Consider the following 24,701-nt stretch of genomic DNA (forward strand, 5'->3'; position numbering starts at 1 on the left):
TAGGGACCCTGCTGTGCCCCCAGGGGCTGGGCTGAGGCAGCTGCCCCTCCCTTACCTGACAGCACAGCCAAGGCCGGCACCAAAGCCAGGACCAGGATCACGAGCAGAGCCAGGACCAGAGTGACCTTGGGATGGGATATGAACCTCTCCCCTGGAGCAGTAAAGAGCCTCTGGCTGTGAGGACGGGGCTGTCCTGAGCGCGCCCAGCCCTCACATCCCCCCACCCAACACCCGGGGGACACAGGAGGGACCCCCCATTCTGCGGGGGGTCCCCAGGTCACTTGAAAGCCAGGGCTGGGGCTGAGAGAGGCGGGCAGATCCCGGTGGTGCAGTTTGGGAGAGGGGGAAGTGAAAGTGACAGAGGGAGTGTGAGGGGACAGGGGGACAGGGGGAAAGGGGGAATATTAGGGAATTCACCTGGGTCCCCTCCTCAGACCTCCCTGGATCTCCCCAGACTGCCCTGACACCCTCCATGGCCACGCACTGTGGGACCCCCGGGCCGGGCTGTGCTGAGCTCCGGGGCCCTGCACTCAAACTCTGCCTGCAACTTGCTGGGTTTGTCCCAAAGCAGGGGAAGCAGCGGGAGCAGTGGATCCAGTTTTTCTTGTGGGGAGGGGTTCCTGACCCTGGGCCGGTAGATCCCCAGTTAGCTCTGATTGCTGGCAGCGCCAGGGGCCGTTCCTGAATCTGCTTGCAGTCTCAGGTAATGGTGCAGAACAAGGCTGTTGTTCTACGGCAACAGGTGTTGGAGTGTCCAGGTTTCAGAGCAAGGATCAGAGAAGGCTCTTTTCCATATGGTTTCTCAGAGATCTTTATTCCTGAAGAGAGGGGGGACGAAAAAGAGATCGAACAAAGCCTGTGTGCCCACCTTTCAACTGGGGGATAGAGAGCGCGAAGCAGAAAGGTGATTGACCCCAGGCTGGACTGACAGGTATTTCTCTATAACATAGGGCAGGGTCAGGGGGAAAATGGACAGCTGACCAAAGCTTCCAGAGCAAGGGCAGGGTCAGGAGAGATGGACAGAGGGACAGGGGAGGAGATACCTTTGGACGGTACCTGATTTATTGGGGGGAGAAGCAGGGGTGAACCATTGGGATCCAACTCCAAAACAGCTTAACAAAACCCACCACCAGAGGTTCCCATCCCCAGGGGAGTAGGACTGGGCACTGGGACTCCAATCTCTGATTCCAAATCTCCTCTCCTCTCCTCTCCTCTCCTCTCCTCTCCTCTCCTCTCCTCTCCTCTCCTCTCCTCTCCTCTCCTCTCCTCTCCTCTCCTCTCCTCTCCTCTCCTCTCCTCTCCTCTCCTCTCCTCTCCTCTCCTCTCCTCTCCTCTCCTCTCCTCTCCTCTCCTCTCCTCTCCTCTCCTCTCCTCTCCTCTCCTCTCCTCTCCTCTCCTCTCCTCTCCTCTCCTCTCCTCTCCTCTCCTCTCCTCTCCTCTCCTCTCCTCTCCTCTCCTCTCCTCTCCTCTCCTCTCCTCTCCTCTCCTCTCCTCTCCTCTCCTCTCCTCTCCTCTCCTCTCCTCTCCTCTCCTCTCCTCTCCTCTCCTCTCCTCTCCCTTTGGGTGATCATAAATCCCAGAGCAGCTTAAGAGCCCCATTGCAAGTTCAGGTTTCCCAGGAAAGGGAGGCCTGGGTGTGAGGTGCCCCAGGATGGCCAGGAGTGTGGGTCTGGGGGCCCCCGAGGCCACAGAAACAGGGGATCAAGGGTCTGGGAGAGGAGGATAGGCGGGAAAGAGGGTGCAGGGGGATGTTGGTGGGAGATAAGGGGCTGCAGGGCATCCCGGAGCTGAGGATGGAGATGCAGGGGGGTCCCAGTGCCCAGGAACGCAGCAGGGGGGCAGGATCTGGGAAACAGTGGTGGTTGCCAGGAAGGGACCGGGACAGAGAGGGATGGGCTGGGACAGACTGGGACGCTGAGACACGCCAGGACTGGGACAAGAACCCATTGGCAGCAGAATTGGGGCAACAGGGATCGTACTGGGATCTACTGGGACCACACTGAGGGCTACTGGGAGCATACTGGAGACAACTGGGAGCAGATGAGCATGACTGGGAGCATGCTGGGGACAACTGAGATGTACTGCGAGAGATTGGGAGTGGTTTGGATCATCCTGACACTGACTGAAATCATACTGGGAGTGATCAGATCTATCGTAGGAGTGAACAGGAGAAACTGGAACAATGCAGGGAATAACTGGGATCATGCTGGGAGGAGGTGGGCCCATGCTGGGGTCATGCTGGGGTCATACAAGATCATTTGGAGTGACTGGCAAAGTCCTGGGGATGTCTGGGATCATACTGGGTGTGGCAGGGATCAAACTGGACTGATACTGGGAGTGTCTGGAGGTTACCGGGATCATACTGGGTAACTGGACTTACACTGTGAGCAAGTGGGACCACAGCAGAGACAAATGGCATCATAGAAGGTGTCACTGGGTTCGTAGTGGAATTGACTGGGGCCACACTGAGCTGTTCCTGAGAGGGACTGAAAGGAACTGTACAGGTGTCTTGGTTTAGGAAGACAGGTATCTGCTAGGTAAAATTACAATCAGAGGCTCTTTGGCAAAGATTTGGGAAATAGGAATAGCAGTTCTTTACTAGTATGTAATACAAAGCAAACAAACACAAAAAAAAAACTCCCCCCCCCACCAAACAACTACAGCATTAATGACAAACGACAACAGTACCAAGAACCTTGAGGGCTTTGTTTCACAAAACCCAGGGCAGTTTGGTTTCGGTGTCCCTGCAGGATCCTCAGAGCACCAAGCTGGAACAGTGGAAAAGTCCCGGGCTGGTAGCTGGGATGGCAGGGTGTCCCGGCAGGCAGGGGCAGGATGTCCCGGCAGCGCAGGGGGTGCAGGGTCACGCTGCAGCAAGAGGAGCAGCGCCGAAGGAGCCGAAGGCGAGGCAGAAAAGCGGCCCAGCTTCTGCGAGTGGCAGAGAAAAACTCCGGATTCAGGCCGAACCGGTGATAGTAGATTTCCCAGGACTGGATCCCTTTGGCCACAGTGAAACTCCTCCAGCCAGCAACAGCCGTTCTCCGCTCCGCGTGCTTTGCGGCAGCTGAGCTCCTCGAGGAGCGGCAGACACGCGTCTCCCCGAACGCCGGAAGAAGAAAAGCACGCAGCTGCCTCAAGCTTTGTCTTTTACCTGCGTTATCTCCCCCTTCCACCTTTTGTCCACCTCTTTGTTTCAGTTAAGTACTCTCAAGTATCCAACACTTGGTCTCCTTGGTAACTTGTGGGGAAAAAATTCTTTAGAGAAAGAAGGAACAAACCTAACCCCCAACATTATCCACCCCGAATTTTTTTCCCATACCAACATATTACATTGAGTTTTAACTATTAAAAATACATATATATATATGCAAATATGGATGCAGCCACATTGTCATGGGTAGTTCACCCCAAAACAAGGTCCCCTTGAGGTATGCATCGGGTCTCTCCATCCTTTTGCATCACCCACCAGGTGCAACCTGGTCCCTGAGCGAAGACAACCCCACGGATGGGATTGTCTTTGCTGGAGGCAGGATTAATCCAAACAGTTTTTCCCAGCATACCTCTCATGTGTACCACTGGAACCTTATCTCCATCTGTCTTTTGCAAGGGCTCAGATTGGGCAGGACCTGCTCGGTTGGTGGAACCTCGAGTGTTCACCAACCAGGTGGCCTTTGCTAAATTAGTATCCCAATTCTTAAAGGTTCCCCCACCCAGTGCTTTCAAGGTAGTTTTAAGCAGGCCATTGCACCGTTCAACTTTCCCGGCCGCTGGTGCATGATAAGGAATATGGTACACCCACTCAATGCCATGTTCTCTAGCCCAGGTGCTTATAAGAGTATTCTTGAAATGAGTCCCATTGTCCGACTCGATTCTCTCAGGGGTGCCATGTCTCCACAGGACTTGTTTTTCCAGGCCCAGGATGGTGTTCCGGGCAGTAGCATGAGGCACAGGGTAGGTCTCCAACCATCCAGTGGTGGCTTCCACTATGGTTAGCACATAACGCTTGCCCTGGCGGGTTTGGGGAAGGGTGATGTAGTCAATCTGCCAGGCTTCCCCATATTTATATTTGGACCACCGCCCACCATACCATAAGGGCTTCACCCGCTTGGCTTGCTTGATTGCAGCACACGTCTCACAGTCATGGATAACCTGAGAAATACTGTCCATGGTTAAATCCACCCCTCGGTCTCGGGCCCACTTATAGGTGGCATCTCTGCCCTGATGACCCGAGGCATCATGGGCCCATCGGGCTAGGAACAACTCTCCCTTGTGTTGCCAATCTAAATCTATCTTTGACACTTCTATCTTGGCAGCCTGATCTACCTGCTTGTTGTTTTGGTGTTCCTCATTAGCCCGACTCTTGGGAACATGGGCATCTACATGGCGGACTTTCACAGGCAGCTTCTCTACACGAGTGGCAACGTCCTTCCATTCATCAGCAGCCCAGATTGGTTTTCCTCTACGCTGCCAGTTGGCCTTTTTCCACCTTTCCAGCCAGCCCCACAGAGCATTGGCTACCATCCACGAATCAGTGTAGAGGTAGAGCTTTGGCCACTTCTCTCTTTCAGCAATGTCAAGGGCTAATTGAACAGCTTTGAGTTCAGCAAGCTGACTTGATCCTCTTTCTCCTTCAGTGGCTTCTGCAACTTGTCGTGTGGGGCTCCATACGGCTGCTTTCCACTTACGGTTCATTCCCACGATGCCACAGGAACCGTCAGTGAAAAGAGCGTAGTGTGTTTCTTCTGCTGGCAGTTGGTTGTACGGAGGAGCTTCTTCAGCCCGTGTCACTTGTTCCTGCTCCTCTTCGTCCGTGAGACCGAAGTTTTCTCCTTCCGGCCAGTTTGTAATTATCTCCAAAATCCCAGGGCGATTTGGGTTTCCAATACGGGCACGCTGTGTGATGAGGGCAGTCCATTTGCTCCATGTGGCATCAGTGGCATGGTGCGTGGAGGGAGCCTTTCCTTTAAACATCCACCCCAGCACTGGTAGTCGGGGTGCCAAGAGGAGTTGTGCTTCTGTGCCAATCACTTCTGAGGTGGCTTGAACTCCTTCATAGGCGGCCAAGATCTCCTTCTCTGTGGGAGTGTAGTTGGCTTCAGATCCTCTGTAACTTCGACTCCAGAATCCCAGTGGTCGGCCTCGGGTCTCCCCTGGCACCTTCTGCCAAAGGCTCCAGGACAAACCGTTGTTCCCGGCTGCAGAATAAAGCACATTCTTCACATCTGGTCCCGTCCTCACTGGGCCAAGGGCTACTGCATGAGCAATCTCCTGCTTGATATGGGCAAAGGCTTGTTGCTGTTCAGGGCCCCAGTGGAAATTGTTTTTCTTGCAGGTAACCAGGTAGAGAGGGCTCACGATCTGACTGTACTCAGGAATGTGCATCCTCCAAAAACCTATGGCTCCTAGGAAAGCTTGTGTTTCCTTTTTGCTGGTCGGTGGAGACATTGCTGTGATCTTATCAATGACCTCAGTGGGGATCTGCCGCCGTCCATCTTGCCACTTTACTCCCAGGAACTGGATCTCTCTGGCAGGTCCCTTGACTTTGCTCTTCTTGATGGCAAACCCGGCTTTCAGCAAAATCTGGATGATCCTCTCTCCTTTCTCGAACACTTCAGCTGCAGTCTTTCCCCACACAATGATGTCATCAATGTACTGTAGATGTTCCGGAGCCTCACCTTTCTCCAGTGCAGCCTGGATCAGCCCATGGCAGATGGTGGGGCTGTGTTTCCACCCCTGGGGCAGCCGGTTCCAGGTGTACTGCACGCCCCTCCAGGTGAAAGCAAACTGAGGCCTGCATTCTGCAGCCAGAGGAATGGAGAAAAATGCATTGGCAATGTCAATAGTGGCATACCACCTCACTGCTTTGGACTCCAGCTTGTACTGGAGCTCCAGCATGCCCGGCACAGCAGCGCTCAGCGGTGGAGTCACTTCATTCAATGCACGATAGTCCACAGTCAGTCTCCATTCTCCATCAGACTTGCGCACAGGCCAGATGGGGCTGTTGAAGGGTGAGTGGGTTTTGCTGACCACCCCTTGGCTCTCCAGCTCACGGATCATCTTGTGGATGGGGATCACGGCGTCCCGATTTGTCCGATACTGCCAACGGTGCACTGTCGAGGTGGCAACAGGTACTTGTTGTTCTTCTACCTTCAGAAGTCCCACTGCAGATGGGTTCTCTGATAGTCCCGGCAAGGTGTTCAGCTGCTTAATGTTCTCTGTCTCCACAGCAGCTATTCCAAAAGCCCATCTGAGTCCTTTAGGGTCTTTATAATATCCATTCCTGAGGAAGTCTATGCCCAGAATACATGGAGCCTCTGGGCCGGTCACAATCGGAAGTTTCTGCCACTCCTTCCCGGTCAGGCTCACCTCGGCTTCAACCAGAGTCAGTTCCTGTGATCCCCCCGTCACCCCGGCAATGGAAATCGGTTCTGCCCCCACATGTCCTGATGGCATTAGAGTACACTGCGACCCAGTATCTACTAAAGCTTCATATTTTTGTGGCTCTGATGTGCCAGGCCATCGAATCCACACAGTCCAAAAAACCCGATTTTCCCGTGCCTCTTCCTGGCTAGAGGCAGGGCCCCTCTAGCACTGGTTATTATTCCCTTCTTGGACATACATGGTAGAGGTTCCTTCGAGGGAATCTGACACAGCATTCCCACCTCCGTAATACCTGGCAGCTTGCTCATGGGAGGCTGAGGCTACCTTCATTCTAGTGGAACTCCCTCTGTTAGCGTTTCTCTCCTTGAGCTCACGTACCCGTGCTGCCAGGACAGAAGTAGGTTTCCCATGCCACGCTCCCATGTCCTCCCCATGGTCCCGCAGATAAAACCACAGGTCAGCTCGAGGGGTGTACCCTCTCTCTCTCGCTGGGGGATGTTGGGCTCTTATTCTGGGGCCTGTGACTCGCACCGGTGCTACATGGGAACTGTTCCTTCTCATCTCCTCTCTCACCTCCTTTATCTCCTCTTTGAGTTCCTTCACCACCGCAGAGACATGAGCCTGCATTGGGCCACTGATCATACTTTCATAATTTCTGAGCTTGTTGGCAACAGAACCCACTGTCTCTTGGTTATCCTCGGCATTAATTGTTGCGATGAATGTGGCGTATTGGGATGGTCCATGAGTTGCCAGATTCCACAACATGTGCCCTGTGCATTTAACCTTGTCGGGGTCATTATCATGCTGTCCGGTCCTCCCAAAAAGTACTTCCAATACTGCCACTTCTCTCAACTGTTGGATTCCTTCCTCAAGGGTCTTCCATCGCATTCTATTGTTGTGCTCTTGCATTCTGTCTCTGTGGACAAATCTCTCTCTCACACTCATTAGAAGTCGTTCCCAAAGGGGAAGGGGCCTTTGCTCTCTTACAAATACCTGATTTATACCTGAGTCCTGGGTCAAGGGTCCCAAATTCCTTGCTTCAGCACTATCAAGTTGCACACCTGTACCCATAAGGTCCCAGACTCGAAGTAGCCAGGCTGTATAAGCCTCACGTCCTCGTCGTGCAATATCTTTTTGCAGATTACGTAGACTTTCATATGTCAGGGACTCAGTGATGATCTCAACCTGTGGCTCTTCTGTGGACTGTGAGGACCCTCCTTTCTTATCCTTAATACCAGGATCTGACGATTTCACTTTACACTTCCTTGTTTCCACAGGGGCGACTGCTGCTGGCTGTGGCTGCCCTTGTGGTTCAGCTGGAACCTGGACAGCTGTAACATCTGTGGGTTCCACTGCTGCACCATCAGTCTCTGCCTTCTCGGGGCAGGGGGAGGGTTTTTCATGAGCTGGGGAAATGTACTCTTTCAGCATTTGGCCTATCTCTTTTACCAGAACCTCAACCCAATCCGGGTGGGTCCTTTCTGAGGCAGGCTGTGGGGCAGAGTCAGGCTCTGGGGTATCATCCCTATTCTGTGGGGTAGGTATCAGGGTGGTTATCCAGGTCAATCTTCCCTTATCTCTGAATGCTAAATAGAATATGCCTATTAGCAGCACCAGCCATTGTATGATATCATTAGCATTCAGAGAGGATTTAAACCCTTCAAAAACTGGTGGGGCAGACCCAAAGAGATGGGTAAAGGGTTGGGAAAAAAAAAACTCCCCCCGGTGTCATTTCCTCACAGTAGGTACCATTGTTAAAGTAACTCCAAAAACACACAGTTAGTGTACGATAGCCCTGAATCCATGTGCCTGCCTTCCAGAGGAAATTAAAAATCCATGAGTTCTTCACCTTATTAAGCCATAAAATAAACTGGATGACAGTCACAGTAGCCTTAGTTATAGGGCCCATGTTTAGATAAGGGCCTGCAAATGGAAGGAATACAGCCACAACCACATGCCACCCAAACCAGGCTAAGTTAGACCACATGATGCAGCCTAATGAGGTTTTTATATCCAACGCACACAAAAGAAAGGTACTAGGTTAGTTAAGAACTGCTATTTCTCTTCCCTTTTCTTTTCTCAGTGCCCTCAAGCCGCACGTTGGGCACCAAAATCTGTCTTGGTTTAGGAAGACAGGTATCTGCTAGGTAAAATTACAATCAGAGGCTCTTTGGCAAAGATTTGGGAAATAGGAATAGCAGTTCTTTACTAGTATGTAATACAAAGCAAACAAACACAAAAAAAAACTCCCCCCCCCACCAAACAACTACAGCATTAATGACAAACGACAACAGTACCAAGAACCTTGAGGGCTTTGTTTCACAAAACCCAGGGCAGTTTGGTTTCGGTGTCCCTGCAGGATCCTCAGAGCACCAAGCTGGAACAGTGGAAAAGTCCCGGGCTGGTAGCTGGGATGGCAGGGTGTCCCGGCAGGCAGGGGCAGGATGTCCCGGCAGCGCAGGGGGTGCAGGGTCACACTGCAGCAAGAGGAGCAGCGCCGAAGGAGCCGAAGGCGAGGCAGAAAAGCGGCCAAGCTTCTGCGAGTGGCAGAGAAAAACTCCGGATTCAGGCCGAACCGGTGATAGTAGATTTCCCAGGACTGGATCCCTTTGGCCACAGTGAAACTCCTCCAGCCAGCAACAGCCGTTCTCCGCTCCGCGTGCTTTGCGGCAGCTGAGCTCCTCGAGGAGCGGCAGACACGCGTCTCCCCGAACGCCGGAAGAAGAAAAGCACGCAGCTGCCTCAAGCTTTGTCTTTTACCTGCGTTACCTCCCCCTTCCACCTTTTGTCCACCTCTTTGTTTCAGTTAAGTACTCTCAAGTATCCAACACTTGGTCTCCTTGGTAACTTGTGGGGAAAAAATTCTTTAGAGAAAGAAGGAACAAACCTAACCCCCAACAACAGGGCATGAGTGGGAGCCACTGGGACCATGTTGTGGACAATTGGGATCCTAGCGGGGGCGATTTGGAACATCCTGTGGGTGACCGGGATCATCCCAGGGGTGACCGGGAACCACCGCTGAGGCGATGGCGGATCTCGGAGGCGACCCCAGCACGGGTGGAAGCCGCGCTCGGTTCTGCCGGGGCTCGGGGCTCGCTGCGGGCAGAGGGGGCGGCAGGGGGCTCTGGTGGGTTCCTTGTGCTGTGTCGGCGCCGTGTTCCCCGTGGCCTGAGGGCGCTGCGGGAGCGGCTGCCCGCGGTCTCCTTCCCACCGCTGCCTCGGCTGAGCCCATTCCCCTGCTTGCGCTGGCAGGTGCCATCAAATGCATCCCAGGATCCCATCTCCCCACCTGAAGCCTCCAGTGCCCAGCCTGTCCTGGGCTGGTGGCAGCCAGCCTGACAAAAACCAACAGCCACGGGCCACCAGCGCCCAGGGGCTCAGAAGCAGCCGAGGGACGCTTTGGTTGGCAGGAGCGGAAGGGCCGGGGCTGCTCCCCTGCCTCTCTTTGCCTTGGGTTAGGATTCAATTTTCTTGCCTCTGTCCGAGGGGATAAAGGCACGGTTTTTCTCCAACACAGGGCAGGTTTTTTATCTAGCATGGAGCCTTCCCCATGGCCCTTCTGGCCTTCCCCAGGCCCCTTCTGCCCTCTTGCAGAACCAGTGGCATTTTCCGCCACACACAGTTTGTAACCCAGAGTCGAGTGCAGCCCAGAAGGCTCCAAGCAAGTCCTTCCAGGCTGACTCTGCAGATGCCGAGGCTGCTCTGGCCTCTGCCAGGCCTCTGCTGGGGCTCAGCTCTGGGCAAGGCTGGGCCCACTGTGGCCTCGCATTGCTCCGCGCAGCTGAGTCACAGGGGGAGAAGGATGGCACATGTCAAGGGAGTTGAGGTTGAAGGGAGTTTTTATTCCAAAAGCTGCCGTAACAAACAGGGTGTCACAACAACCAGAACAAACAGGCTGTCCTAACTACCAGAACTAACTGGCAGTGCTAACTACCAGAACTAAGTAGTTGTCCCAAGTAGAAGAGAAAGCGCTTCATGTCCTCCGCTGCTCCCTCAGTTGCTTTGCTGCAGTGATCAGAGGGGTCAGGCTGGAGAGAGGCTTGGCTGATGCTAAAAATGGGTGCTGGCCAAAGGATAAAAAAGAAAGAAGTGAAGCGTTACTTTCCAAAGTCAAGTTCCTCCCAGGCTCTGTTGCAGCAGGACAAAGGGGAATGGATTTGAACTGCAGGGAGGGAAGCAGGCTCAGATTAGATGTAAGGGAGAATTTTGGTTTTTCACCAGGAGAGTGGGGAACACACTGACAGAAGGTGCCCAGAGATGTGGGAGGTGCCTCCTCCCTGGAAAGAGCCAAGCTCAGCTCAGGCAGGGCTCTGGGGCACCTGATCTGCTTGAAGATGTCTGCGCCCATTGAGGGCACCAGGTGCAGAGGACCTGGAAAGGAGCCTGCCAACCCAAACCGGGCGAGGATTCTGCTTGCTTTGCGCGTGCAAAGCAGCCAGCCTGGAGATTACGGGAGAGGGCCCCAGAAGAAAACCCCTCCCTGCCGCTGCTGTTTCCCCTGCAGCCGCTTGGCATTCACCTGCAGCAGCTCCTGGGCAGACCAGCGCCGCTCCTCGTCCCACTCCAGGCTGCACTCGAGGAAGTCCCGCAGCAGAGCCGACAGGCGCCGGGGCTCCTGCAGCCGCGGGGTCCCGTTCTGCCGGATCAGAGTGCGAGCCTGCAGGAAAAGCAAACACAGCGCTCTGCCAGCTTCCGTCACACCCACAGTGCTCACATTGAGCCCAGCTTCTCAGCCCCAGCTCCAGGGGCACTTTCCTCCCTGGCAGAGATGCTGCTCATTTTTCTTTACCAACCAAAAAACCCAAAGCCTGATGCAGCCACAGCCATTGCAACATCCAAATGATCTGGCCTGGAGAGCCAATCTCATTGGCTTTCTTAGTAGGCACTTCCATCAGAAAGAGCAGATTTTGCTTCTCCAAATACCGACACCAGCGTTCCAGGCCATTTGCAAGAGTCACTGTGGTCTGACTGTTATTTCAAAGGATTCTTACATCAAACGCATCTCTGCAGGGCCACTGACACACAAGGAAATTCATTTGTGATGCCCCATCCCAGAAACTGCCAGACAAGAAACAGGTTTGTGTTGCTGAAAGCTCAGGCTTGGTGACATGGAGAAAGGAGCTTGGGCTAGGAAAGAAACGTGTTAGACTTTGGGCACGTTAAATAATCATCTTGACGTGTTAGACAACTTTCCCAGTGAGAAGAGCCGGGAGGGACTTAATCTCGCCAAACCTGTTTTACAAACTCCTTCATAGATTTCTTGTGTTTGGGGGTGGCTTTTGGGGTGCGTTTGGGGTTTTTTTGCAAGATAACATTGGAGCTGATACTGGCTTCACATTTTCAGGTCATCCTCACAGATAGAAGAGCTGAACACCTTAAAGCCCAAAGCACATTGTTGCCAGAGACTGCAGAATATTGGTCTGTGTTCAGGCTCGAGTCCTCTGGGAATTCCCTTCCCCATGTCCAGAAACCTTCAGCTGCTCCTGCCAGGGCAGGGCCACGCTGTGCTCACAGGCCTCTGCAAACACTGGAGAATCTGCCTCTTACCATGGCCGCCGTTTCCTTGAAGTAAGGAGGTTCTCCTTCCACCATCTCGATGGTCACAATGCCCAAGGACCAGATGTCCACCTTGGGGCCGTAAGGAGAACTGGTGACAACTTCTGGGGCCATCCAGTGAGCAGTGCCCACCATGGAGCTGGGCTGGTCCTGCTCAGGGCTGAGCTGAGCGCAGAGGCCAAAATCAGCTGAGGACAGAAACAAACCCTGTCAAAGGCAGCTGGAATGAGGAAACCAACCCCAAAGATTCCCCACTCTCAGTGTGAGAATGCAGTCGTGAATACAGCTGCAAAAGTCCTCACGGCTGGAGGCAAGGAAAGATGGAACTGGACCCTTCAAGAAACCCTCAGCTTTCATGCAGTGGCTTTTACTGATTCCCTTGAAGATTTCCATTCCAACTCCTGCCCCTCTGCAAGGGCCATAGCCAGAGCAAAGGCACTCCTGACACTCCTGCTCCTCCCCTGAGCTCTCTGCAGGGGCAGCAGGAGCGCTTGTGGCAGTGCCACCAGCAGCACTTGTGGGGCTCTGGCCGCCACTGGCAAGCAGCCCCACACCCGCAGCCCGGGAGCGCCGTGCCTGGCCAGGAACACTCACCCAGCTTGACAGAGCCGTCCATTCCCAGAAGGATGTTGGAGCTCTTCAGATCTCTGTGGATCACCTGGTTGGAATGGAGGAAATCCAGGCCCTGCAGACACTGAGAGAGAAAAAGAAACACCAGGGTAAAAATCAATGGCTGGAATATATCAGCCAAGAAAGGAGAGTTTAGAATTCTGCCAGCAGAAACTTTGCTGTGACAGGCCAGGAGTGCAGTGCACACAAGCTCCAGGCAAATGGTTCCAAGGCAAAGCTGAGAAGAGCAAATCAAACCCAAAAAAGACAGAGGACCCCAACAGCAGGAAAGGGGACAAGAACAGAAGTGCAGTGATGCTGGCAGGCCATTCATTTCAGTGGCTCTTTCCTCTCCAGCTCATAAAAACAAGACAGAAACAAAGCCCTGAGCGTGGAGCCGCTCCTCTTCTCCTGCCCTTCCGGAAGGAGCATCGTGTCCAAGCCATGGGAGGCACAAGCAGGATCCCTCACCTCCCGACTGACAGCTGCCATGTCTCCTTCAGCCATGCGTGTCTGTCTGACCACATCCTGCAAAGTTCCTCCATCCATGTATTCCATCACCAGCCAGAGATCTCCATCAACAAGGAAGCTGGAAAAGGAAAACAATGGCACAGAGATGAATGTGCAGTGCTCAATTCCCCCACGGCAAAGCCTCCAGTGGGGTTTTCTTTCCAGGTCACTTGTCAATGAGGACAGAATCCCATCTGATTTTCACAGGAGACACCTGTGAAAAAGGAGAGGCCTTAGATGGCAAGCAAGTGAAAGATGCACTTTTAGCAACAGCCCAGATCAATGTGAAACCACAACACTTGCCCCCAGCTGCTTCAGCATCTGAACTCATCACTTCCATCATTCACTCCACCACAAGGCAACACAACTTCCGGAGCTATCCAGGGAGGGAGGCCGTGCAGCACTTGGGATAAAAGTGGTCAACTCTTTGGAAAACCTTGCAGAAAGTCTCTTCAGCAACAGGCAGGGCCATTGAAAAATGGGCAGATGAGGCCTTTCTGGAAACAAGAACCTGTTCTTCCTGGTAACTGAAGCAATGGAAAAGATTTGGGAAGAAGACACCAAGGGAAATAATTTCTACCATGGATTATCAGCACTTGTTGTAAGACACAGAAAATAGGGTCCGCTTGAAGAGAAAACCAAAGTGGTGCAACAAAGGAACATGGAGGGAGTGAACTGCCAGGCTGTTGTTTTGGCAAGATATGGCCGGGTCAGGCTTCTCAAAACAGGCTACGGACTGCGGATGCCAGGAAAGATTAACGCAGGGCTCGTGCACGGGATGAGAGCTGAAGCACTCACCTGTCCAAAGAGTTGATAATGTTGGGGTTCTTCTTGTCCTTCAGGAGCAGGAGCTCATTCACAGCTCGTTCCCTCTTCTGCCCTTGGAGACTCATTTTCTTTATGGCCACCTGAAGGGACATTGCAGACCTTCAACTGGAGGAGTCTGTGGCAGGAGGCCACAGCAAACACGGAGCGAGTCTTTTTGGAGCGCCGCAGCCAGGCTGTGCCAAACTGCCTTGGGATGGGACACCAGAGCTCAGCAAGTGCCATTCCCACAGCCCATTGCTCTGCTGGCTGGGGGCTGCTTACAGGACACGTGGCCAGAGACATTTGGCCTTGTGAGCTCTGCAGAAATGGTCCCTCAGCTTTAAAGCTCTAACAACCTTCTCTGCACCTACACTCTTCTCAAATGGCCCTAGTTTACCACCACTCTTAGAATGATGATGATGATGTTCATTATTATTCAAACACATTTTGCAAGCAGGAGGTAATTCTGGTTCTGTGCAAACAGAGCAAAAGGGCTGGGAACCCTTTAGCAATTCTATGGCATTTGTTCATGATTTCAAACGCAGCTGCTCTGCTTGGGCTTGCACAACAAACCAAACACACACATCCCATGCTCAGATGATCCCTGTCACAGGCTGGCAGCCACATCAGAGCCAAAGACAACTGCAGGCTTTAGGAGAGAGCTTTGCTCTGGACATCCATCTTCTCATTGCTCTCCCTCTCTCTCTGTCAGCAGACACTCACCTCTCGTCCAGTGGCCCTGTCGAGTCCTTTACAAACGGCTCCGAAAGCCCTGCAGACAAAACAGCAGAGGAAAGAAGCAGTGCTTTAGACCCTGGGAGTGAAAGTCAGGCAGACAGGAGATCTCTTCTGCCTGTAGCATTCAGAAAACACCTGGGCGCATCAAGCCTTGAAAGAAGGGCGCGGCAGCCACCAGCCCTCTGCCATGCATGGTGTGCAAGGGAAAACTGAGGCCAAACATGAAGGAAAAGTGCTGGAGCAAACCCCAAATGTCCGTGATGAATTCCTTTAGTTCAAAACCTGGGCTGGGGGCCGGCTGTCTAAAGAACTAGAAAAGAATGTATTTCATCCTTTTGCATTTCCTGCCTAAGAGCTGCAGGATCCACAAGAGCCCTGCATCAGGGCATCATGCATTTTCCCCTTGAGTGCAGCAGCTCTGTGTCTGTTACTGGATGTGTGGGGTCTACTACTTGTGCTGAAAAGAGCCCTTCTTAGTTCATCTCTGCTTTCTGTTTGGAAGCCATTCTCTTGATAATCCTGAGCGGTGAATAGTTTTGCAAGTAAAAGATTTGAAAGCAATCTTGTTGAGAACTCTTCTCTGACAGTCAGCAGATGGTGAGTTGCTCTCTTAGGCAATCCAATTGCATGGACAGAAGATCTTCCATGTCCTGCTCCTTGCTGCAGGCAGGACACTGCCAGCCTCAGGGGCCTTTGGAGGTGCCATCTGACCACAGTTGTCAATTCTGATCAGGACTGAGAGACAGCAGCATCATCCCCCAGTGCCTGAAGGTGTCTGCAGCTCTCCTGACTTCTCACTTGATACTGCACCAGCAAAATACCTGGGCCCTGCTCGTGTAGAAGTAACTGCCTTGCACTTACCCTTGGCCAATCTGCTCCAGTTCCAGGTATTTCTCCGCAGGCTCCCCCACGCTCACGCTGTTTCCTGAAAGAAACCACATGGAAGACACTCTCTCCCAGACAGAGACCCCACCTTGCAGCAGAGCCAGAAGGCAGCCCCACTCCCTGGGGGCCCTTGTTCTCAGCTGGGGAAGGACAATCAGTCACTCTGGGACATTCAGCTGCAGAGCAACACCGGCTGCAGCTGATGCTGACACACACACACAGCACCTGCTCTGGCACACAGGAACAGAGCAGACGTACTCAGCTGCATCAGGCACTGCTCCCCTCTTTCCTCTGCCTGCAGGGCTGTGCTGCTGCCAGAACCTTCAGCCCAGGATCCCGAAGCAGAGGGAGGTTCTCCGTCCTCTTCGCAAAACGCTGCAGGTTCTCCGTCCTCTTCCCAAAATGCTGCAGGTTGGCCATCGTCTTTCCAAGCCATGGGACGTTCAGCCTCCACTTCCCATGCTGGGAGACATTCACCCTCCTCTTCCCAAGCCACAGGATGTCCTCCGTCCTCATCCCACACCGGGAGATGTCCGTCATCCTCGTCCCACGCCATGGCAGCTTGGCCATTCTCGCCCTGTGCCGAGTGACGTCCACCATCCTCGTCCCACACTGGGAGATGTCCACTGTCCTTGTCCCACACGGCGGGAGCCTCGCCGTTGTATTCCCAATCGGCGGGATGTTCACCCTCATCTCCCAGAAGAGCGGGAAGTTCACTGTCATCTCCCGGCACAGAGGGAAGTTCACCATTATCTCCCTGAAGAGTGGGAAGTTCACCGCTGCCTTCCTCCTCTTTGGCCTCCTCTTTGGAGGCAGAGGGAGCCGGAGGAGGTGCTGATGCTGCTTTTGTGCCCTGTGGACAGACGGTAGTGTGAGGGACGGGAAGTTCCATCTCAGTTATCACCTTATTTATCCTCAGCTACACATCCAGCTGCACTAAGCAGAAATAGGCTTCCCAGCTGTTCAAACAAACAAACAATGGGCTAAAGTCGACATTGCCACTTATTGTTGGGAATTTGATACTCCACCATGGCTAAAGCCAGCAAGCAATCTTCTGCCTGCAAAACCACACCTGCAGCTCTTCAAAAGCATTTCAACAGCAAAGGAGAAAACTGCCAGGGATGCCTTTGCTGCTGCTGCTGCTGCTGCTGCTGCTGCTGCTGCTGCTGCAAAGACACTGACAGGAACTTTCCTTCAGCCTCCCAGGCTTGCACTCGGCTGCCACACGCTGAGCTCACAACTTGCTGCACAATTCCAAACACCAAAGGTTCCCTTTGAACTCACCAAAGGAGGAGCTGCTCGAGATCCACCTGTCAGGTGCCCTGCAATGGGAGAAGGAACATGAACCAGATGCTGTCAGGAAAAGAAATGCCTGTGGTGGGAAATGCCACAGAGCAAAGCAACCCCAAGAGAGCATTTTGCTCTCACAGCATCCCTCCAGGAGCCACAGTCCCTTCACACAGCAAGCAAGAGAACAGCACCAAATACTGGGCTGTGTCAGTTCTGGGCCGGACCAGCAAACGGAGGGAGTTCCAGGCTCGGCTGCCACACACTCTCCCCTTGAGAGTACGGAACTCCCCCAGCAACTCTCCCCTGCAAATGCTGTGCACACCCTGCTGGCTGCAGACACCCCCTTTTTTCAGCTGCAGCTGCTGGCAGCAGCTCTCCCAAAACAATGGTGTCTTCATGGCAATTTGGTTACAAAGTCAACCCAGCTCCAGAGGAAGAACAGAAAGCACACAGCAAGCTCAAAGCCACAGATGCTGCACCGAGGGAAAAGCTTGACTTACGTGCCAAGTGGGTCAAGAAATACACCGAATAAGCCACAGAGTACAGGCTGCAAACTGCAGCAACCAAATTCTGGAACATTTTGGCTGCGCTGCACACGTCTGCAGACTGTAGCCCTGCAAGCACAGAAGGACAGCCGTCAGGGTGTGGGCTGACCGCTGGGAATGCCTCGGGCAGGAGGATCCTCCTGCAAGGAGCAGGCGCCCAGAGTCGCTCTGGACACTGCGGCCTCTGTGTCCCACAGCAAGAGCAACACCACGGGGACGTGGCAATGCTCCTGTGACATCACAGCAGCAGCTCATGCAAAAACTGCCTGGAAGGTTCTCCTGTGTCACCAAGGAGCAGAAAGAATGCTCCCAGGGCACAGGCTATTGCCCAAAGGATGCAAGAGGAAGTGTGAAAATGCAGCCCTAAGGACGCCTGATAGCCCAGCCTGAACACTGAGGAGGAACAAGGATGGGAGAAAACCAAAGGAAACGTGACCTTTGCTCACTGATGCTTCTGACTGAAACCAGCAAGGCTCCTTCCATCTGGCATCTTTGTTCTAGTTCTAAAAACTAATTCTTGGCTTGAAACAGGGGAAAATGGGAAGTTGATCCGTGGGGAAGAGAGGTGGCGGGGCCGGGTGGGTGGGAGCAGCGGGATGAGCTCTTGCGGGAGCTCTTGGCTTTCCCTGGGAAGAGGAAAGGGGCTGGATGCAGCTCCTTGCGCAGGACTGCACAGGCGGTGATTCCTGCAGGGATGAGAGTGGGTCGTGGTGTTATCTTGTCCCAGGTGCACAAGATGGACTGCGGAGGATTTCGGCGATGGAAGAATGCAATCAATCATTATGATTGGTAAAGCATTGTTCAACTTTATTGCTCATAACATCCGTTATTATACTTTTGCCCGAAGCGTTCAGCGTACTTGTCAAATTATAATTGGTTAGCATCCACTACTCATCTATACTTGATTTGCTATATCAAGCGTTAGAAGGTTCCTCCTCTTGGCATGCTGAAAACTTTGGATACGTGCTTACTGCTACGCTCTATTAACCACAAGTTCTTTTATCTTTGGCCTGTAACCGTGCTTCCTGCTGTCCCAAGGACAGCTTGTCTTAGCAGCACGTAGGCTGCTAGCACTTGGTATTGGGCCATAAGGCCTGTAATGATCAGTGGCCTTGCTCTGCTAGCCATTCTTCAACAATTTCTCCTTTTTAATTTTGTGCAACAAAGGCAGCCTGTCGAGTAGTTACTGTTTCTGCTACACGATACATCATCTGTTGCAAGCAGCGAAAAAAGCAAGGTACAAAAAGTACAAGCAGTAGCCCTATGGTGCTGTTTATACTTTTGCAAAATCATAGAAGTATTGGGGGTAAGTAATGTGAGGTGACCCAATGTGCAAGGTCAACCTACCAGCCGTGATGGAATACCTGCCCATGCTCTGTCTCCACAAATAAGAAACACTCCTGGGGGGAGTTGAATAGGAGTATTGGAGGAGTGGGAATTTTTCCCACTGGTATAGTTACACCACAGAGAGGCATTTCTATACACAGGCAGAGAGGAATTCGCGTTCGCTGTGGAATTGGACTGTGGATTCTGCCTGCGTATGCTTGACCAGTTCAAGTTTGCACACCAATCTGCTTTAACCGATCTTAGCAACTCCAACTCCTGTGGTTCCAGGTGGGCCCCTGGAAAGTGTGGGACCGTCTGATCCCATTGATCAGCATATGACTGAGAATCATTACGGCGGCAGCTGTGTACTGAGACCGGGCAGGGCAGCTCTTCCCAGGGTATCCCTACCAAACAGGTGGAGAAGGGATTACCAGGAGAGGACAGGGACAGGCATATTGCTTCCTGCCCCGTTTTGTTGGCTAAAGTAACCCAAATGTTTTCCTTCGGTTGTGGAGGCACCCAAACCGACTCTACCTCAGCTCCGCCTCTCCCTGTGCCTGGTCCTAGGACGATAGCGATGACACATATGATCCCGATTCTCCGGTGCCACCTGCCATTGCTGGGGAATCCCCACTCCCTGCTTACATATCGCTGCCAAAACATGACTGCTGTGCAAAGCAACCACTCTCTGTACTGTCTTGTGAAACTGCCAGAGCAGTTGCAGGTTTTATCTTGCCCCTAAATCTTCAATTAAGTGTACCCCCTCTAACCCTGGCTGTCCAGTAGCGATGTCACTCTTGCAGGGTCATTATCGGGACGGATCCGTTTGCTAGGTATCCATTGGGGCCCTGCTGAAATTCGTCTTGTGGTACTGCAACAGAAACCAACTGATCAGCTATGGCATTACCCTGACCCAAACCTTCTGACCATTTGTGGCTTCGAATATGCAAAATTGCAAAAGGAGCTGAGCGCAGCCAAACAGCTTGCCTCGGCTGTCTCAAAAGTTCCCATAACCTGTCATTCTTTATATCCTTTATCAATGCATCCTCAATCCGCAGCACCACCCCTACTACGTATAATGAGTCTGTGAAAATATTTACACCCTGACCAGGCCAATTCATAATGACCCAAAGGACAGCCCTTAATTCTAACGTCTGCAATGAGTCCTCAGTAGTCGCCTCCACTAATTTCTTCATCCACGTGCCCTCCTCCATCCAGACAGCCGCCGCTCGTCTGGATTTTCTGCCTGCATCTCTGTATACAGTCAGCGCATTTTCCAAAGGTCTATGGGATACACGTGGTTTTTCTATCCATTCATTGGAGCGCACCCACTGTAGTAGAGGGTTTTTGAGCAATCTTAACTGCACATCCTGTGCTGTTCCCAAAAGACTGTCCTGTAATTCAGGGGAATGATAAAGATACCACATCAGGTCCTCATTCCAAAGTGGCAGATAGATTGTGTTCGGTTCTGCCCCTGTAACCTGTCGGCACCGAATTCGGCCTTTTTTAATGAAGGCAGCAAGGTTAGCAACACGGCTCTGAATCGTGGTACGGGGCTGTACCGTTGTGAAAAGCCACTCCAGCACCAGTGGCGTGTCCTTGGCATCCAGCTGGGTGAGAGCTGCTATAAAAAATGGTTCGGCACAGCAAGAATCCTGAGATCCACTGCAGTATCGGGCAGCATCCGTGACACAGTTGGGTTAGCTCTGGTATCTGCTAACTGTTGCAGCAGTTCGTGCTGCTGCTGAGACGGCACAACTGGCGATGCAGGATCAGTGCCTTTCAGCAGTGGACAAAGGGCTTCCAAATCGTCATTGGAGAAGCCGACCACGGGCTGGAGCCACTGGAGATCAACAAGAAGACGCTGTGCATCATGTAGAGTGGCAATTTGAGTCTGCAGCTCTAGCTTCTGTGGTGAGATGGTAGCGTCAGCTATCGTCCACCCTAAATACCTCCAAGGAGCAGTACGCTGGATTTTTTCAGGAGCTACTACCAGTCAATTACTCCAGGTATTATCACTAGTCCTTTCAGGGCTGCTGATGACCGTCCCAGTAACAAAGCCCCAAATGACTGTCCATTAACTTTAACAGGTCCTTTAATTCCAGTAGGGATTTTAGTAGGTTTATTGTCCTTTACCACAACACCTACTGCGGCTGCCAAGTCCAAGCCGATGCTTCCCCTTGTGGCGGGGTGTAGGCTGCCGGCAGGGAGGAGGGGGAGGCTGGGTAGACTTGAGCTGCTCTTGGTGTCGTTGCGCCGCGGCTCCTCGCGCTCCGCCGTCCATTTCCTGACTTCTTTCGGCAGGCGTCTGTTGAGTGGTTGTCCGCTTGACAATCCTGGCACCAGACTTGTCCCGCTCGGCACTCCTTCCTCATATGTCCAGGCTTTCCACATCGGAAGCATTTTAATTGCACCTTGGGCTTAGTGGACTCTTGGCTCCTTCCTGCACGTAATGGTTGCAGCGCGGCAGCAGCAAAAGCCTGAGCTTGTGACTGCCCCCCCTTGATAGTTTCTGTCAGGTCCTTAACAGCCTCAACTAGCATAGCCTGCGTTCCCTGAGGGATCCTACTCATATGATCTAAATACTGCACTACACCCCAATCACCCGGGAGAGTAACAAGAATTGCTTTTGTTCGGGGATTACAATTTTGCATGACGCATTCCCGAAGAAGTGCTCCTTGCATGTGTAAAGGAACGCCAGCCCTTTCGATTGCGGCTGAGACACGATCGACAAATGCAGAAAATGACTCTTGGTTCCCCTGCTTCACATTCATAGAAGAGGGTGCAGTACTATCAGTTCTAACCTTTCCATATGCCAGCCTTGCTAAACGCATAGTCTCTCTAATGAGATCAGGACCTAACATTGCCTGAGCCTGTGGTGTTGAAAAATTTCCTGTTCCCATATAATGCTCTAGTGTGGCCCCCCGCAAAGGAACACCTGGCCCCCTCTGCACATCAATTGCTTCTTGACACAAGGCCTGCCAATGAGCCTGCCAAAGCATTATTTGTGATTGAGACATAATCATTTTCAAAAGATTTTTCATGTCTTCCTGGAGCAACAGTCCAGCTCCCCAAATATAATTTAGCACTTGTTTGGTAGGCTCACCGTGCAGTCCAGATTCATTGACCGTGTTCCGCAATTGCATTAATAGCTTCCAATCTAAAGGGGATACTGTTACATCCATCCCTCCTGCAGCGTTGGGCATGTATACCACTGGAAACGCTTGTTTATCTTCCTGTATTTCTTGTAATGTTGCTACAGCACCTGAATCTCCGCTCCCCAAAGCTTCCCTCATAATGCCTTGCCAATCAACTCTGCCCCTAATTATGCCCCGACCCTGTCGAGCACTGTTTTCATTCTCATGATAACGGGCTGCCTCATCCTCTAAGGTAGCTTCCTCAGAGGGTGACAGTCCTCTCCCCGAATTGCTCGGATGCGGCGGGGTGGACGGCAAGGGCTCATCTGGGGTCCTAGGTGGTAATGTCAGCCCATTCACAGTGATCGGCTGTGGCAGGTTTTCCCCACCAAACGTAATCATTCCCTCCTTTGCAGGAGCTGATTTCCCTTCCAAGTGCAAGGCTGCTGCCACGGCAACGCGTTGTTCTGCTTTAAATTTTTCCAGGCAATTAACCACAGCATGCCACGGTCGAGCTAACTTTATTGCCGCCTTATCATCATCTATTACAGCCTGCCACAGGCAATCGTCCACCTTTTGCCATTCCTCGAACTGATACACACTTTCAGGGTCCCGGAAAAAACCTTTTTTCTCAGCATACTCTAGGAGGCCAGGAAGTTCCTTTTACAAATCTACCTCCTGCACTCCCCGCTTTTGTAAAAAGCATTTAAACAAATCATAGGCCACCTGTTTCTCCATTGCCTACCCCTAACAAACTATCTCAAGGGGAGCAGTCAGGAAAAGCTGTACCTTTTACCAGTGCGCGCGCATGCAGCCTGTGCGAGGTGGCACTGCGTCGGTTTAGCAAGCTTCCTTCTGTAAGGTCAGCCTAGGCACAGAGCGGGGTGTACGCCCGCGTACGGAACCCTTCTGCCATCCGAGCGCTGCTTCTCGGAGCTTCGCCGCTCGCTTACCTCCGGGTGGGCATCACGAGAGCAGTCCCAGTCGCTATCACGTCGGGGGTCACCAACTGCAGAGGATTTCGGCGATGGAAGAATGCAATCAATCATTATGATTGGTAAAGCATTGTTCAACTTTATTGCTCATAACATCCGTTATTATACTTTTGCCCGAAGCGTTCAGCATACTTGTCAAATTATAATTGGTTAGCATCCACTACTCATCTATACTTGATTGGCTATATCAAGCGTGAGAAGGTTCTTCCCCTTGGCATGCTGAAAACTTTGGATACGTGCTTACTGCTACGCTCTATTAACCACAAGTTCTTTTATCTTTGGCCTGTAACCGTGCTTCCTGCTGTCCCAAGGACAGCTTGTCTTAGCAGCACGTAGGCTGCTAGCACTTGGTATCGAGCCATAAGGCCTCTAATGATCCGTGGCCTTGCTCTGCTAGCCATTCTTCAACAATGGACCTGGGCTGTGGAGCCCATGGAGAGCGGGAGCTGCTCCCAAATCCCACCTGATCCTGCTTCATCCACCCTGTCCCAGTCCTGCTCCACCCATGCCACCTGTTCCCACTCCAGAATCCAAGCCTGATCCTGCTCCATCCATTCCACACCAATCCTGCCCCATTCATCCTGCACCAAACCTGCCTCATCTATCCATGCCCACTGATCCTGCTCCATCCAACCTGCACCAATCCTGCCTCATCCATCCCAACTGATCCCCCTCCAGCATCCAGCCCCGATCCCACTCCACAATTTCATCTGATCCTGCTCTGGACCCCTGCTCTGATTGGAATCCCCCCCTGATCCAAGTCCGTCCATCCTGCCCCAATCTCCCTCTGGAATCCCACGCTGATCCCCTTCCGTACCTAAGGTCAGGCCCTTGCTTCCCACATCTTTTCCTGCAGAAAGACAAGATCCATCAGATTCCAGCACAGATCACACACCAGGATTAATCCCAGCATCCATCCTGGGATCCACACAGAGGGGATCCAGAGCTGGATCTGCCACTGGCACTCACTGGCTGCCATGTTGTATCCATTCCTGTCCCTCTTCCCTTGGGAAACAAAGTGGGATCAGTGTCAGTGGCACAGGATTCCCGGAGCGGTGCTGGGTGGATGCCCCTTCCTGACCCCCATGCAGTGTCTTACCAGATTGGAGCTTCCAGACTGTAAGAGACGGTCTGAAGATCCCTCATCTGCCTCACCACCATGGTCAAGGACAGAGACTGAAACCCCTCGAAGGGACTTGAAAATCTCAAGACGGGAGTTGTGGCCTGGCTGAGCTGGGATGTTGGCCAAGTGCTGCCTGCAGGTGTGTTTGATGGAAAAACCCAGCACCCACATGGGAACATCAGAACCTGAGCAGAAACAATGGGCAAGTCACGGTGAAGTGACCGCGCCTGCTGACTCGTACTGGTTGACACCGTACCTGCTGACGACCGACTTGTTCTGAGTTCTCTAAATGAACACACTGCAATGATTTCCCCCACCTGTTTGGCCAACTGCCTGTCGCTTCGGAGAGGACTATAAAAACCCTAGAGACTCCTGCTCACTTTTGAGATCTCCCCACTGGAGAAACTCGCATCTATAGGCATCTTCAAAAGCCTCAAAGACTCGACCCTCCATGCTGGTAGCTATAATCCCCTTGCCCTCTTTTTCTGTCTTTCTTACTATTCTCTTTTCTCTCCCCACTGTGGCATTTGTTGGCACAAAATCAAAGTGCATTTGTGATTGAGTAAACTGAGTTTGTCCCCCGCTGTGTCTTTTGTGCTCTGAAATCCCTAAAATGAACCATCACCAAGCCCGCTTGTGGGAGCGGATCGTGACATTAAATTGGCATCACGTACAGGATCTGGATGGACAGAGGGGTCGCGGGTTTTACATAGTTTGTAACAGTGGAAGGAGCCTCGTCTCAGCCGCACCTAGCACGCCACTTGGGTGAGCGCTGTTAGAACGCAAGGGGGGCGAGGGA

Source organism: Chamaea fasciata, unplaced genomic scaffold (assembly GCF_029207755.1).
Source record: "Chamaea fasciata isolate MVZ Bird 193981 ecotype frontalis unplaced genomic scaffold, bChaFas1.0.hap1 SCAF_32, whole genome shotgun sequence".
Taxonomy (NCBI): Eukaryota; Metazoa; Chordata; class Aves; order Passeriformes; family Sylviidae; genus Chamaea; species Chamaea fasciata.